Genomic DNA, 13,649 nt, shown 5'->3' with positions numbered 1-13,649 from the left:
CTTTGGCACAGCTTCCTGTTGGAATTGTGGCTTCGGCAGCATCACTTACAAATGTGCTGCTATCAGATGGTCCCAATGTAATAGTATGTGTGGCCAAGTGGAGCTGATGAGTCAAAAATATTTACATAATTGAGCTAGTAGTGTTTCTCACAAATCGTGACTGCGGATAGTTTTAAAGGGTGAACACGAGGACACGCATCTCTTGGGACATCTGGATCAAGATAATGTTTTTGTCAAACATAATATGTCTGGGCATCCCAAAGGAACTTGAGTATCCTAAAGGATTTCCTACTGCCAGAGAGCAAGCCTGTCTGGGGGGAGGTGGTTGCTCAGTGGTTAAGGTTCTGGGTTACTGAATGGAAGGTCTGGGTTCAAGCCCTGGTGTCATTAAAGCGGTGCTGACTCCAGCCAATAATATTCCTGGGATATGCAAAGAAAGATTTTCACTGTGCTGTAAAGTACATGTGACCACTATAAAGCTTTCTTCTTTACTTTCTTTTTCTTTCTGGTCAAGTTTATCTGCTTGTGCATACAGAAAATTTTTTAGCTGGAATTACTGTGGAATTTTGTGCCAAAGATTTGAACGTAACCCTCCATGAAATGAACCAAAGTATATAATATAATAATAGAAAAGCGCTCTAAAATGGAAAAAAAATTGGTAAATTCTGTAAATTGGTCCTGAAATTAGTCAGTTTACGCTCGCCATTCTGCTTTAAACCTCCTGGGAGGACAGGAATACTTCCATAGAAATCTAACTGAGGTATAGGTGTAAGTAAATTAAGAACGTTTATTGTTTATGAATTGTGATTATAACACTCTAGATCAATTGTATTCATTTTTGGTAACTACTGGCAAAATCAATCTTGACGGTCAGGAATGTCATCAGGATGTTGAAGGCATGTCATAGTGTAAAATAAGGAGGTGTATCTGTGAGGATTGTATGAAGGTTGACATCATCATGAATTTTGCTCAGTATCAGGAAACGTTCTACAATCTCTCTCTGCATACCAGGCAGCATCTTTGATTTTGATTTTATATTCTTTTCCAGTGTTGTTGTATAATACTGGGGCGAAGGCACTAGAATCAGTGCATCCTTTATCTTGTATTTTCTGAAGTGCTCATGCCACGTAGCACGTCTTCATGTGATACAAGTTCACAGTTCATCGAACTTTTGGAATGCAGTCAAGTTTCTGTGCGTCGGGTTTCCAGCGTTCAGTGCGTATAAATGGAGGTCAATGGAATGCGAAATGGAATGAATTCAACTGAGCACATGGAATGAAATCTGTAAAAATTCCAGCACAAACCGGTTATGTGAATGAGCCGTGGTTTTAAAATGATAACTTGTAGTGCACACAGGTAAAAGATTATGTTTCAGGTCATACCAAATAGGCAATACTGCTTCTGCTGCTTTATGTGTAAAAGACAATAAGCTTCACACTCATTAATTAAGTAATTTACTGGTTTTGTGTTTGTATTTACTTGTATTTTTCTTACAGTAGCTCTCTCTCTGACCTGCTGTTTCCTTACTCTGTTACTAGTTTTCTTTTTTTTTTCCTTTTTTTTTTTTTTGCTAATAAAGGAAGGATTATCTGTCTTCTTCCAGCTGTCAGCAGTGTTCAACATAGCACTCCATTGTTCGTCCAGAAAATGCGAGCAATACGGATCAGGCATGCTTTTTAGAGCACAGTTTGGTTCTGTTTGTGCTGGTTGCTAAGGAACACAATTCAGCAGCGATCTGTCGTGTAGAGCAGAAGTTTTGTCAAACAGATGGGCTTGTTTGCTCTGTTGAAGCAGTTGGCAAATCGTAAAACATGGGCATCCTCATAGTGTTCAGGAGCTATTGAAGCTATGACTGTCGGCAAATATCTTCAAACTTCCGAATTCTGGAAGAGAGAAAATGAGCAACAGATCTGCATTTGTTTTATGTGATATGGACAGCTCTGTTTTTTCCAAATTACCTTTAGTGTATTTTGTCTAATACAGTTTAAAATTAATGGCGCCCCCATGAGTAATATTTAAAGGGATTTACACCATAAAATCTTCTCCTTTAATAGGAACACAGTATAAATTCATGGAAACATACAATGGCGGTACAATGGAAAATATTTTTTTTTGTTCACGTCTGTAGGTTTACAAATTCAGTGATTATTGTCAGGTCAGTGCTGGATTTGAACCCAACTTCCCACTACTGCCTTTAAACATGGCTGCCCTAGAATCCAACTTCCCAACACACACACACACACACACACACACACACACACACACACACACACACACACACACACACACACACACACACACACACACACACACACACACAGACAGACAGACAGAGTGACTTTCCTTCTTACTGATTTAGCACGTGTGCCCTATTACATGCACGATTGCACACATTCACACTCTATTTAAAAGACTTTCATTCAGAAAAAAAAAATGAAGTGATACGATCACTGAGTCTCGCTCTTTGAGCGTTGCCAAGCCACGATACTTTGTTTGATACTTCAATACTGTTTCTGTTCATGGTTTTATCTGAAATTTAGTCTGTTTGTGAATCGCCTGTTTTTGTCCATGTTTTGGATTAGAGTTTTGGATTTGGCAGCCTTTATTAATTAATTAATTAATTACCTCTCATTTGCATCTCAATATGCAATAGAGGATTCATAGTATGAGAGTTTCATTACAAGTGTAACAGACTGTTTCCTCTATATATAACAATAAACTCATGCCTATTTAGTATTGGTCACATGATTTTTGCATTACGGTAAAAAAAGCGACTAAATGTGGTGTGAAAAAGTGTTTGCCCTTATTTCTTCTAGTTCTGATTTCTTTACCAAACTTTTATGTTTCAGATAATCAAACTAAACAAAATCCAAATCTACATGGCCCTGTGTAAAAAAGTGTTTGCCCCTCTGTCAAAACTGTGGTTTATCACACCTGAGTTGAATTTCTCTAGCCACACCCAGGCCTGATTACTGCCACACCTGTTCACAATTAAGAAATCTCTTAAATAGGACCTGCCTGACAAAGTGAAGTAGACCAAAAGATCCTCAAAAGCTAGACATCATGCCAGGATCCAAACAAATTTTGTCTGGAAAAGGTTATAAAGCCATTTCTAAAGCTTTGGGACTCCAGCGAACCACAGTGAGAGACAATATTCACAAATGGCAAAAATATGGAACAGTGGAGAACCTTCCCAGGAGTGACCGGCCAACCAAAATTACCTCAAGAGCACAGCGACGACTCATCCAAGAGGTCACAAAGACCCTACAACAACATACAAAGACCTGCAGGCCTCACTTGCCTCAGTTAAGGTCAGTGTTCATGACTCCACCATAAGAGTCTGGGCAAAGACAAAAAGACAAAAAACGCTGCTTAGCAAAAAGAACATAAAGGCTCATCTCAGTTTTGCCAGAAAACATTTTGATGATCCTCAAGTCTTTTGGGAAATTACTCTGTGGACTGACGAGACAAAAGTTAAACGTTTTGGAAGGTGTGTGTCCCATTACGTCTGGTATAAAAGTACCGCCGCATTTCAGAAAAAGAAAATCATACTAACAGTAAAATATGGTGGTGGTAGTGTGATGGTCTGGGGCTGTTTTGCTGCTTCAGGACCTGGAAGACTTGCTGTGATAAATGGAACCATGAATTCTGCTGTTTACCAAAAAATCCTGAAGGAGAATGTCCGGCCATCTGTTCGTGACCTCAAGCTGAAGCAAACCTGGGTTCAGCAGCAGGAAAATGATCCAAAACACACAAGCAAGTCCACCTCTAAATGGCTGAAGAAAAACAAAATGTAGATTTTGGAGTGGCCTAGTCAAAGTCCTGACCTGAATCCCATTGAGATGCTGTGGCATGACCTTAAAAAGGCAGTTCATGCTCGAAATCCATCCAATGTGACTGAATTACAACAATTCTGCATAGATGAGTAGACCATAAATTCCTCCACAGCGCTGTAACAGACTGATTGCAAGTTATGGCAAATGCATGATTGCAGTTGTTGCTGCTAGGATGGCCCAACCAGTTATTAGGTTTAGGGGCAAACAGTTTTTCACACAGGGCTATGTAGTTTTGGATTTTGTTTCCCTCAATAAAAAAACCTTCATTTAAAAACTGCATGTTGTGTTCACTTGTGTTATCTTTTACTAGTATTTAAATTATTTTGATGATCTGAAACAATAAAGTGTGACAAAAAAAAATAAGAAATCAGTAAAGTATTGTGTATAATGTTTTTTTTTTATACTGCAGGTTAATGCCAGCTGCCAGGACATTTTATATGATCGTTGTGATACATTTTTTTCTTAGTGAGTGTACCTCAGGGCAGTATGCGGGACATAATTCTCTTCATACTTTTAAACCGCAATAGACAAGTTTAAAATAGATGTTTTTCATGGAATTGTAGACAGTCAGCAGCATATTATTGCATAAGATTGAGTCTGTTTCCTTCCTACATGTAATTATTATTTTTGTAATGTCACTGAGCCAGTTTGACTTTTTGCCAAGAACAGTACTTATCTTTTTGTTTCTGCTTTTTGTATTTCCTCTACAGTGAATTAGCCAATCAGACTTGATAGCAATTTGAAGCGCAAGGGCTGATAGAATCAGCGCAATGAAATAACAGGGAAAGTGGAATCGTTTATAAGGGAAAACACACAGGTCATTTGGTGGTCATATGTGATGTTACAACCAAGAGGTATTGAGGCATAAGCGTCCAATCTGACCCTTTGTCTTTGTCCCCTTGTGCATGTGAGGGATTTGCACACTGTTAAACCAGACCCTTTATCTAACCCTAGCTTAAATCATTGTGATTGACCAGTCGTAGCTTAGCAACTGTAACTTGGCAGCAAAATTGAATATATACAAGTGGGCAGGAGAACAGACAGGTAATGATGTATAATTGTACGTTTTTGTGATGGGAAAAACTTACAGTTGCCTGGGTGCACAAGTATTCACACCCCTTAACCCTTAATTAGTAACCAGTCAGTATTTGGTAATTGGTATTGGCTTATTTGCCCTGGGAAACATGTTGTACATGTTTTATTCAACACCCACTTGTGCACCTCCTTGTCCAAATTTATGCTATGAATGATTTTTATTTTTTTTATCAATTGAGCAATTGATCAATAATTATATCTTCGTTAGTTTCAATCTTTTTTTCTTAGTGTGAAATTATACACAAACATTTAGGATTTTTCTTATTTATTTAAAACATCTTCGTACACCACGCAGACACAAGAGCACACAGAAAATACAAATATGCAAAAAGTTTATTCACCCTTTTGTAATGGTAGCTTCACTTTTCTCACATGAACCTGCAAAATATTAATATAGTGTATAGACTTGTGCTTTTGGAATCCTATTTCACATTTAATCCCCATTTGACCTTAACCCTTTGGAACACCTTTGGGATGAATTGGAATGCTGATTGCACCTGAGGCCTGTTGGGTTCCCTGGTGGTCTAGTGGTTAGGATGCGGCGCTCTCACCGCTGCGGCCCGTGTTCGATCCCCGGTCAGGGAACCAACCCCAGCCACAAGCCTTAGTGCCGGTCCCAAGCTCGGATAAATGGGGAGGGTTGCGTTAGGAAGGGCATCCAGTGTAAGAACGTGCCAAATCAAACATGTGGATGGTCTGCCGTGACGACCCCTAAGAGAAGCCGAAAGAAAGTTATTGCACCTGAGGCCTCCTCACCACACCTACATCAGTACCTGACTTTATCACTGCCCTTGTGGCTAAATGAGCACAACTCTCCACAAGCACATTCCAATATCTGGTGAAACATCTCAGAAGAGTAGAGGATTATTATAAGAGCAAATGAGGACTTAATGTGGAATGGGGATGTGGTGTCTACAAATCTGCACTTGCATCTTCCATTTATTTATTGCATGATGGATTGCTCGTCCAACCGACTTCTGAACTTAGGCTTTAGCATCAATCTGCAGATAGGCTCTCTTATGGATTTTCTGCTTCATTCAAATATTTTGGATTTTTTTTTTTGTTCCAAAAAATTATTAAACATTTTTATTCCATCCATGGATTTCCTGGCCAGGCATAACAACAGTGGAGAGAATGTGAGGTTTGGTAAATGATCACTTTAGATTTATTGTGTCACTTACTGTAATGGGATTGACTGCAGCATTCCTGCTCCACTCAGAAGTCTATTAAAAGACAGTACGAGAAAGCATTCACTGGGTTCAAAGATGCTATGAATAATGGTGACTAGCAGATCCTTGAGCTCTCTGAGTCAATCTGTAGGTGATTTGTTTCTTTCAATCTTTATGCCTTACACAGCCCTTACTTTGTTTTATCTTCATCTCAGGGCCTTTCAAGTTTTCACAGGGTTGTATGCTTATGAATGTGAGTGACAGTGTGTTTGATGTAAATTAGATGAACATGAGGGTACACCAGTGATTTAAATATGCATATGACATGTAAATAAGGGATTAGTGGATGGGAGCACCTATAGGTGATTCATGATTCTCATAAACACTTCCACTTTGGTACATCTTTATTCCCTCACGTGATTTGTTTTGATTTTCTGTTTATGCTATTTTTGCAGATGCATGTTTTTAGAGCGACTTGCAAATGTTCTTTTATACAACTGAGCAGTTGTCAAGGGTCCACAAGTGGCAGTTTGGAGGTGCTAAGATTTGAACTCATAACATTTTTATGAGTATATAGTTCATGTCCAAATTTGAGAAAAAATCTCCTTGTTGTATTTTTGTATTTGATATTTATATTAGTCATTTGTGTGGGCAGTGTGGGGTAGTCAGGGGAAACATCTCAGTATGACATTGTTTGAGGAGAAGTAGTTGTTTTAAAGTACACTATATGGACAAAAGCATGACTTTTACAGCCATATATGGACCTTCCCCAAACTGTTACCACAACGTTGGAGGCACACAACTGTATAGCATGTCTTTGTACCAATCTGTTCCTTCATGACAAGGCCCTTTTGCACAAGTCGAGCTCCATGAAGATACATTTTACATGGGTTTGAAGTGGAAGATCTTGAGTGGCTTTTTATAGAGCTGTGGCCTCAACCCTATTGAACACCTTTGGTATTAATTGGTATTCTGACTACACCGCAGAACCCCTCACTCTACACCAGTCTCGATTTTACTAATACCATTAAAGCTGTGACAAATCTCTACCAGCACTCCAACATCTAGTGGAAGAAGAGTGGAGGGTATTATAACAGCAAATGTGGAATGGGATGTTCAAAAAGCACACAGAAATCTTATGGTCCACTGTCCACAAGCTTTTGTTTATATAGTACACGGAGTTTACTCTCAAAGCATTGGTGTTGTCAGCTGGCAGGACATGTTCCAGATGTGGACCCTGTAAAATATTTCAGTAAACCAAGTGCTTGGAGAGTACTGCAGCAGAGTGGATCACTGTATGTGGAAAGAATAATTACAAATAAATGCATTGCACAACTATTAACAACACATTTTTTTGTTTTTAATTATAAATTTATAAACTATTTTTCAGTTATAGGAGGAAACTGTATATATATATATATATACATATATATATACACATACAGTGGAACCTCGGAGCTCGCGGCCTAAATAGTGTTATTTATTCATTTAAATCGATTTCGTATAGTGTTCTTTGGGTCTTTACTGGGTTGGAAGGGGCGTATCAAAAGGTCGCAAAAATTCGGAACTCGCGACCGGTCTTGTTATATAATTGTATATCAGGTTTTTGACTGTTTTTGACAGATAAATTACTTCAGAGTATTAGTGAAGTCTTTTGCATACTAGTGTTTTTTTCTCACAAGTGGTGCCTTTTCCAAGCACATTTGTGTCCTCCAGTGATCCAGTGCTAAAACTCCTTGGTTTGCTCTGTTAGTGGTTTCCTCAACGTGTCAATCTTTCATTTGCATAAGTCGCAAACAAGCGATGTTTGGCTCCGTGTCTGTAAAATGTTTGACAAAAAAACCCTGAAGAAAATGTAAGCTAAAAAGCTGCCTTTTCTTGGTTAATATTATTGCTGTATGTGTTGAAACAGTTAGCGTACAGGTTTACTCACATGCTCTCCAATATTGATTATTTTCAGTGAAGAAAAAATTGTGCACACATTTACTTTCTCTTCACTCGTTTACTTCATCTGAAATGTTCAGACAAATGTTTTGCCTTCAAGACTCATTGTCACAAGGCTACAAGTCAACATGTCACATACTTAACGAGATATCATGTTGATTACATTAGATGAATGACAGCTAGATTTTAAAACTTGACTCTTCATTCCAGAAATTGCATTGTTATCTGTTACTAATAGAGCACAGAGCTATTCCAAATTTACGTTGATTGTCTCTTACAGCTGATGCAATCGGTTGATGCCCTGGGACGCATCGAAACACATTTATGTTACCTTGTACAGTGCTGGCAACTCAATGATGACACATGATAAATCCAAGTTTTAACAAGTCCTGTGTGTGAGAGCCAGATTAGCAAATAACATAACATAGCATAATAACAATTTTATCATTTGCAATCTACAATCCCTGCATGGAGTCTGAGTCACCTGCCGTGCACATTCTATAAATGTCTGTATAAATAAATGTAGTCTTTATTTAATCATTTGAATTATTTTAAAGTTCCTCCAATCTTCCGGGAAGATTTTGCCTATAAGAGTTGTATGTGCTTTTTGAACATCCCATTCCACATTTAGTCCTCATTTGTTCTTATAATAACCTCCAATCCTCTGGGAAAATGATCCACTAGATTTTGTGGAGAATTGTGCTCATTTAGCCGTCAGGTATTGATGTAGGGCGAGGAGGACTGGGGTGTAGTCAGAGTTCCAATCCAAAAATCCAAAGGTGTTTATTAGTTTTCAGCTTTATAGCAACCCATGTAAAGCATATTTTCATGGAGCTTGCATTGTTCACAGGGGCAAGTGAAGTAAAGAAATTAAAAATATATACACCCGAAATATACAGTTGAGGAAGTAGTGAGAGTTTAGTATTTATTATAGTATTTGTTTAGAATGATAAAAAGCTGAATGAAAATGCCAATTTGCACAATGTTCTAATTACTGTATCTTGTGCTATATGACGTAGAATCATAGAAACAGATGCTTTGGAGAAGAAAAAAAACAAGAGTCCACTTGTACAGCATATGGACGTTTTCTGAGCCTCATTTCATGGGCTTGAAAGCATGCAGTGTGCTTTTTTTTGTTATGAGTAATGCAGAATTATAGGAGCTAAATCCCCAAAGTGTTATTTTTAGCATTGCAGGCAGGGGTTATTCATAGCTCTGGTTGGTAGTTCAGAAACTTCAGAACAAACACAAGACCACCGGAGAATGATCTATTTCATTACGTTAAGCCACCCTGTCTCTCTTGTACTTTTCCACCAGTCTCTGTGTATTTACATGAAGCAGATGCTTAATAGATTACGTGAGCTCTCTTGTGCATTGCTGAATTTCTTACAAAGGCAAGACTGATTTTGGCAACAGCTCCATCTTCACATCTGGACGGCATAAAATGGTGAAGTGTTTTAAAAGTTTTAAAGATCTGCAGATGATTATGACAAGAATCCCTTTTTTGGTGGCGATTTGAAAGTCGTGGAGGAGAGGAATGGCAGTATTGGGTCAGATTGTGGCTGACATCACAGCATGCCCAGGCTTATTATAGCTGCTCAGCTGGAGTGGTCATGTACAGAGAAGGAGAGTCGCTGATGCTAGGAGGACAGGACAGCACAGGAAAAAGAAAGCTGTCAGCTGATCAGTTCCAGGATCGAGGTTCATGATTGGCAAAGTTGATATTTATTCTTTTACATTTAGTTTGTAAGCAGTGTTCCATTTATGCCTATTTGTCATTTCTGGAAATAAGTTTTAGAGCTTTAATTTTTGAGCAAAAAAAGCACACAGTTTTCACATATATACACTATATGGACAAACGTTTGTGGACACCTGATCATATAATTTGTATGTGCTTTTTGAACATCCAATTCCACATTTAGTCCCTTGTTTTCTGTCATAATATCCTTCACTCAAGATATGGTTTACATGGGTTGGAGTGGAAGATTTGAGTGGCCTGCTATAGAGCTCTGACAGCCCTATTGAACATATTTGAAATTAATTGGATCGCTGACTACACCTCAGGCCTCCTCACTCTACATCAGTATCTGACTTTATCTGATTTAAAGCCCCTATGCCTGAATGAGCACAAATCTCCACATCCACAAAATTTAGTGAAACATTTTCCCAGAAGAAAGGAGGTTATTATATAGTAAATGGCTGTTCCTTATCTATGCAGAAACACATTTCAGTAACAATCATAAGTAATGTACAGAAAATAAAACGTTTCTATACTGTCACCAGATAAACATCTATAAAATTCACACAGACAGACAGACAGACAGACAGACAGACAGACAGATAGATAGTACAGGTACAAAAGCAACAAAAAGGCTTCGGATCTCTTCCCTGTTGGCCGATTCGTCATCGTTGCTGATCTGTCCGACCACGCTGCTGTCATTTGCATACTTGATGATGTTGGGTGAACAGAGAGTAGAGTAGAGGGCCCAGAACACAGCCCTGTGGGATGCCGGTGTTTAGAATGAGGGTTGAGGATACCTGTTCTAACAGACTGAGGTCACGCACAACGTTCTCTGTGATAATGGTTGTACAGCACTGTCAATTTAATTCAAACCAAGTGTGCTATTATATCAGCAGTGTTTACACTGTTTACACAAAAACACACTCTACACTGTATCCGTTTGTTCTTTATACAGTACAGACCAAAAGTTTGGACACACCTTCTCATTTAAAGAGTTTTCTTTATTTTCATGATTATGAAAATTGTAGAGTCACACTGAAGGCATCAAAACTATGAATTAACACATGTGGAATTATGTACATAACAAAAAAGTGTGAAACAACTGAAAATATGTCATATTGTAGGTTCTTCAAAGTAGCCACCTTTTGCTTAGATTACTGCTTTGCACACTCTTGGCATTCTCTTGATGCCTACTTTGAAGAACCTACAATATGACATATTTTCAGTTCACTTTTTTGTTATGTATATAATTCCACATGTGTTATTTCATAGTTTTGATGCCTTCAGTGTGACTTTACAATTTTCATAGTCATGAAAATAAAGAAAACTCTTTGAATGAGCAGGTGTGTCCAAACTTTTGGTCTGTACTGTATATATAATATATATAAACTTTTGGTCTGTACTGTATACTGTATATCTTTATGTATATTTTGTAAATCGCTTTTAGTATTCTTAATATTTAAGACATACTTTACATATAGTCTATCTATCTGTCTGTCTGTCTATGCAGCCATCTCATTCTTGTGTCCATAGTGTTCAATTAAATTCAAAACCATTCAGGAATATTCAACAATTATGAATTATTATAATTTTTTATTTTATAAATAAGTCTATATTGTTAGAGTTTAGTTTTAGACAAAAAGAATTCACTTAGTAAAAATGGCTGGAGCCAGAAATCAGGCAGGTCACAGAGTGAGTAAATATTTGCATGTTTGGAAGTTCATGTTTGGCAGATTGGATGCTGTGTTGTATTAATGATTTCTTGTGTTTGATTATAAAGTGTAGTTGAGTATTTGTACAGACATTAAATAACAAACCTTTTTAATGAACGAACATGAGATCAAAAATTTTTTTTTTTTTGCAACCTAGTTATATATGTGGTACAGGCCTGCTTTTTTTTTTTTTTTTTTTTTTGCAAGTTCTCCAATGTTCTTTATGCTTCTGTTTTCAGAGCACAGTTAGGAACTGATACTCCTGGCTCCACTGGGGCATCATTAGATGTGTGTGTGTGTGTGTTTGTGTGTGTGTGGTTTGAGAGAGGCAGGAAATAATAGAGGATGAAGTGAAATAAGTGTGAGTGTGTTTGTGTCACTTTGAGTGAACTATAGTGTGATGAGTAATGTGTTTTAGATTTGTTCCGGTTTGATCTAATGCACTGTGAAAATTGGAAAAGGCTTAAAGTGGAATGGCAAATGGGTGGTAACATGTGGGCAAGCATACTGTAGCTACGTTGCACTTTGATTTGATGTATCATTTTCTTTCAGAGTATCAGAGTCAGTGCACCAGTGAATGTTGAGTCCCTCAGATAAAACTTTTAAACCTTGACCCCCTGCTACAGCTCGGTGGGAGACACCTAAAAAGTCCTAAAGCTTTAGCTTGTTTGCACAGCAGTGCAAACAATGATGGGAAAAGATGGGAAGACAAAGAGTACTTTCTCTTTGCACTGATTTACTTGAAGTAAACCCAAACTTCTAGGAGGTTCTTAGACTTTGTGATGTCAGAGAGTCTGCGAGTCCATTATTATGATCGCTTGCATCGCAGATTGGATTCATTGTGAGAGAATAAGATCTTTATGGTTACAGGATTTGTTGATGGTTAGATTTCAAAAAATGCCTTTTTTTGTAGACATGCTTTTTATTGTCTTTTTAAGATGTTGGTTCAGTTTATCAGCTTAATTATGTGAAAATATTGTCAATTTTCTTTGCTGTTTAAAGCTAAAAAAAAAAAGTACAATAATGAGAAAACGTATTCGGCAGAATATTCAAGAAACTTGATTGTAATTGATGGGAGGTGCCTTTGTTGTGCAAACATCTCAGCTCATATGATACACTGGTGAGCTGGTGGAACTGAAATGCAGACTTAAGATGGAGTCAGTTTCTCTCATGAACTTATAAATGAACAGCTTTGATGGAGTGGCGAAGAAATAACACGTTTTAAATAGTCTTTGCTAATATTTTCAGGTTTTCCATTAGGAAAATTTCTGCTGCCATTTTAAGCTGTTTCTGTAATTAGGTTTCAGGTCATAGATGTTGTTTATCTAAAGGTGTGTGTGTGTGTGTACCAGGGTGTGATATAACAAAAAGGAAGTGACTCAAAGCAATGATGTGAGTAAACAGTGTGTGCAGATACGGGTGTGTGAGCACACAGCTACATTCTTATCAAAGCTCCTTCTTTGTGCCATGTGATTTTGATGCCGATGTCAGAGAAAGCTGGGGAAAGTGGAGCGAAAACCTATCCGTCATGCATTACCGATAACGAGCTGTGGACTTTCTGTCAGCTTGCGTAACACTAGTCATGGGTGTGAATGTATGTTTGTGAGTCAGAGAGTGATGTGACCGAATCGGAGCTTCGTGGTTCTGCGTACATGTGTGTGTGAAGACATTGTGAAATAGATTATTTGTTTAAGGATGAGGAAACTTGGCTTTATTGCATTCCCAATGACACAACATTTCCGGTTTTGTGTCCAAAGCTCAATATGGGAAAAAAAAAAAAAAGTAGTGTCTGATTTGATACAAACATTTTTTTTTTCCTATTTCTGAAAAAAATAACAATGCAAGGTACATGTGTGGTACTCCCGATTGCCAGATTTGGCATGCTGTAACATTTTATGCCATTTCTCTTTAGCGATCAGTGTTGTAACGATCCCTAATATTGATCAATATTGCATGTAAATATGATTTTATTTGCATTTCCATTGCTGTATAGTGCATGATATTTGCAGTGCTCTCTTCGACATGGCAAATTATACTGTTCTGAAGATCTGCGCTGATTAATTGGCAGTAATTAACAATATTTAGTTTTCCCTCAGCGTGTGTCTTTGTGAAGGCGAGAGGAAACATCTGCAAACATTTTTCGTATGCAAGC

The 13,649-nt window shown here is 37.8% G+C and overlaps 1 protein-coding gene across 1 annotated transcript in view; it reads left to right on the top strand.

The window, feature by feature from the left end:
• mboat2a (membrane bound O-acyltransferase domain containing 2a) overlaps window positions 1-13,649 on the top strand; it is a 67,376-nt gene that overhangs the window by 17,532 nt on the left and 36,195 nt on the right. The gene's annotated exons all lie outside the window — the stretch shown is intronic.

This window comes from Silurus meridionalis, chromosome 8 (genome assembly GCF_014805685.1).
Source record: "Silurus meridionalis isolate SWU-2019-XX chromosome 8, ASM1480568v1, whole genome shotgun sequence".
Lineage (NCBI taxonomy): Eukaryota > Metazoa > Chordata > Actinopteri > Siluriformes > Siluridae > Silurus > Silurus meridionalis.
The sequence above is the reverse complement of the archived record's forward strand: the minus strand, read 5'-3'. Positions and strand labels throughout refer to the sequence as shown.